Source organism: Quercus suber, unplaced genomic scaffold, assembly GCF_002906115.3.
Source record: "Quercus suber isolate HL8 unplaced genomic scaffold, Cork oak 2.0 scaffold_1698, whole genome shotgun sequence".
Taxonomy (NCBI): domain Eukaryota; kingdom Viridiplantae; phylum Streptophyta; class Magnoliopsida; order Fagales; family Fagaceae; genus Quercus; species Quercus suber.
The window spans coordinates 1-4,378 of NW_027071053.1; the positions used below are offsets into that span (position 1 = coordinate 1).

Sequence of the window (4,378 nt, forward strand, 5' to 3'; positions counted from 1 at the left end):
TATTCTATTTCACATGTTTACGAGGGCCAATCAAATGCAGCATATAATATTTTACTGATATTTGGACAACATGTCAGTTGATTGTTCTCTTACACTTCTGGTATGTCCATAGTTTATACTCTCAGAAAAGGATTTTAAAGTGCCCTCATAACAATGTTATATACATGTATGCATGTCGGGTTGTGCATATTTACCTTTATTTTGCATGGAAAAAGTTTTAAGAACAACATATTTTGAGTATAGGTCTTTATTCCAAACATGAAGCATAAAATTGTCGGTACTCTTCTTCTTTTTTTTTTTTTGAGAAGAAAATACTGCAATTGATACAAATTAGTGCGCACCCTCTCATTTTACTAGAAATAAACTGTAAGAATTAATAGAACACTTATTAGAACAAATGACATCTTTTTCACTAAGATATCATGCTTGTCAACTGAAATTATGAATCATATTAAGGGAAATAAGTTCTTGACTTATCCAAATCCAAAAAAAATATAAATAAATAAATAAACAAACTACCCTTACAGAATCACCATACCTTCAGATCATCATGAATCCTTCTAACAAGATCTTGGCTTGAATTCTGTAAAAGATTTTTATGAAAGTAAACCATATTAGAGAAAACCATGCTCCAAGAAGGAAAAAAAAGGGGGTGCAAGTGGATAGGGGACAGAAGACATTGGAAGCAAACAAGTGAAAGTGGAAGGCCTGTACTGACATGAGATATTGATATATTAACTGCTTCATCCTCTTCAACCGGCTCCTTCTCCTGTCAGAATATAAGCCAATTAATATAGTTAGAACCATATAACAACACTGTACAGTAAAAACACAGAGAGAGAGAGAGAGGAAAAAGAACTTAGCAAAATGGCAACTACCATATGACCAAAATTTAAGCAGAGAGGCCAACACAGTTTCACTTTTAGAAAAGAATAAGCTGTAAAATCATTTGATAACAATCTTGGGCCTGCAAAGGGGCTGTCTGCTAAAGTTTGGGGTCTTTTGGATGTTACAGTTTCAAATTTTGGATTTTACAATTAAAGTTGTACTCCTTTTAAGTGCCACATAGCTTGCAATGAAGTCACCCGACATAATTTTATTGGGCGGAACTAAACATGCGTGACAAGCTTGAATCTAAAGACTCCAAAACTTTAGGTGAATAGTTTGCACTTTAACATATCAAAAATTATATCAACTTTAGTTCACATCCAAGTGTTATAACTTCATACATAATTACTTATAGAAGAAAAATGTGATGCACGCACATTAATAATGATCTCAGGCAACATTTCTAAAAGACACAAGCTACAGACTCTATTGGAGCCCTTAAGTATGCCATTTGTAAAAATAAATTACCAAAGCAAGTACGCTAGTCGTACCCCCATGGATTTCATCTCATCCAGCTCCACCTCTTCAGCTTCCCTAGCCCGTCTTTTCTTCACTGCAAGCTGACAAAAATGGAATAATTTGATTATTGAACAATGAAATCAGAATCCATGCAGATTACTGAGATTAGAGAGAATCTAAACTAAACTTATTTTTACCTGACGTTCTTCTTCTTTTTCACTCATTCTGGTAGCACCAGACTCCAACAACACGGTCAAGATTTACATGGTCTGCCTCAATGCTAAGGGGAGCAGAACATTTTGTAGAATTGAAGCGGAAGCAAAACTGAGTTTCACTAAGCAATATTGCATTTGCATATATATTAAATATTTTGACATGAAGAAAGCAGACCTCGCCGATAACCTGCTCTACTTGCGAGAAAGAATGGTTTTGCCGCGGCGGATGAAATAGGAGCAAATGGAGATCGAGGGGGATCCTCATTGGCTATGAGAATGTCATCTCATGCAACCAAGTTTCGTAATTCATACAATTTTAGTTTTTGACATAGTTATCAGAACCGTTAATTGATCCGGCTGAAGAATTGGTTCAATCAGTGATTTATTGCTTCAACTCTAGGTTTATTAATTAATCAAATAATATTATATTTTATAATTATAAAAAGCAACTAAAATATAATAAAAATAAAAATGTTCCATTTAGGTAAATTAATAAATCTCTCTAAAAGAAAAGATAAATTAATAAATAAATTATAATAATATTTCCTCAAAAAAAATTATAACAATAAAAACAATTTTACATCATATAAAATAAAGTTTGAGAAAATAAAAGAATAAACATATCATTTATGTAGATTATTTAATAACTAATTTATATAATCCAAAAGTTTTTTTTTTTTTTTTATACAAGATAGAATTTCTATTCTAACCTAATCTAAGTGTATGTGTGTGTGAAGCTCCTTCCTGAAGACTTGAACCCGGCCCTTACCCCTCACAAGCACTTATACTTGTGGAGTGACCATCTCACCAAGGGTATGCAGTAGTTAATCCAAGAGTCTTAAAACATGTCATAGAAGTTCAAAATAAATCATTAGCTTGATCATTAAGGGATGGCTTGTGTCCAGTGGCACTGGCCACTGGACACAAGCTCCCCCCGATCATTAAACCCTATAGTAGAACAAAATTATTTAAATCTCTAGATACGACTATTGATTAAAATCAAGTGTTATTGTTGTATTATTGGTGGCTTGTGTTCCATGCAAACCAATTGGTGCCAGTCACCAAAATTATCTCTATCTTTAGTGTAGATATTATTCCATTTTTGTCTTTTTATTTTTTTAAGTTCATTTTATATCTCTTCAATCCCAACTCTCATCTCAAGGACCGCCAACTCTACTACAAAACAACTCTTACTTTATCTCTTTAGTTTTTAATCTTTATCACTTTATGTCTTTATCAGTTTATCTTTTCAATCTTTAGCAGTTCAGTAATTTAGTTTAAGCTTCAGAGTTTAGTGACTTTAGTTTAGTCTTCTTGCACAGTTTCACACAATATTCTTCTTTTTATCCGTGAGTCAAGAAAATTAATCAGTACAATCCGTTAGTTTACATGGTTTGAAATGAGACATTGCACATCTAGTATTTTATATCAAATCATTCTAGATAATACTTTGGTTCACAGATTTAACGGTTTAACCAATGGTCTGGTACATGTTAACAAAACTACTTTTGAGGAATGTTTATTTTACGCATCCCCAAAATCAACTAAGATTATGACTTCAGCTGCATTTGAGTCAAATTGTAAATAACGTTGGGCTATGTGGAGCTGACTTCGCGTTCAATTCCGTTTATTACCAAACCTTACTTGAAAGCTTGACGATTTTGAATGGGATATTTTGAGAGACTTAGTCCATGAGGTCTCCAGGAAAATCTCTAGCTTGTTTTTAGCCCAATTTGGACCCACTTTGGGCATGAGGCCTCCAGGAAAATCTCTAGCTTGTTTTTAGCCCAACTTGGACCCACTTTGGGTATTTATTGTCGCTTCAAAATTAGGGTTTCGAGTATCATTGTATTGTAGCTACCTTTATATTATTTTCTCCCCTATCGCAGTAAAAATTGCTGCAACTCTCCCAGTTCTAATTGGGCATCTTGTCAGACCATGTAAATCTTATGTCATTTTATTTTATTTTATTTTTGGCACAACTTTTTTTTTTCTATTTTCAGATCTCACAGATTCTAGGAATTATTTTCGCATCTCAAGGGTTCTAGGAATTAGGTTTAATCCCTAAGAAATAGTACTTTTAAGTTTTAACCCATTATCACGTGTCGATAAAAATGCATAAGCAGATCCAAGTGGTCTTTAACCATAGATTCATCAAATACAGAGCCACCTCAAACAACCAGGTTTTTATAAGGATTATGATATGAACTCCACGATACTAATTTATAATAGCTTTACGAGGTTTTAATAATCAGACTTCGACACACAGAGGCAAACTTTTTGAGGCAATCAAAACATAGATACTCTAAAAACAAGATGTGCATCTGACCATGACCTACGATCAAGCCCAGGCCATCCTATCATTTTTCATTCCTTGATATAAAACTGTTTCGTCCACCTTCCTCACCCGCTTGAATTTCACACTTAAACTCGGCAGCCACAAAGCAGTCGAGTTTCAGAGACTAGCTAGTTCCTATTCCTTGATTTCTCCATGGCCCTGGGAGCTAAGGAACAAACAAGAAGTAAATATTTTAGTACTAAGACATAGCCATCATTCCCAATTTTAAATCTGCAATCGCTAATGAAGAGATAAACTCATGGAATAATCATGTAGAATGCATAGTTGTGAACTTGAGAACATCAATAACATGAAATAAGGCCACCTAGTGAAGCAGTCATTTCTAATTTGCATGCACACATGTAGGAGTTATTCATCCCAACCAGACAAAACTCAGAGGTTATAATTTATCATTAAATAATGACTCTTGCAACTGCACACCAAACCCTAAAAGCTTCAGTTCTAACTTATTTAACTT

At 33.8% G+C, this 4,378-nt stretch overlaps 1 long non-coding RNA gene across 1 annotated transcript; it reads right to left on the reverse strand.

Moving 5' to 3' along the window:
• Positions 1-11: 11 nt before the first annotated feature.
• On the reverse strand, positions 12-2,132 carry LOC136066058 (uncharacterized). Its single transcript, XR_010627586.1, has 4 exons — positions 1,545-2,132; positions 1,380-1,448; positions 719-769; positions 12-583 (listed from the first exon to the last, which is right to left on the reverse strand). It is a non-coding gene; the product is annotated as an uncharacterized LOC136066058 (long non-coding RNA).
• Between the last annotated feature and the right edge of the window lie 2,246 nt (positions 2,133-4,378).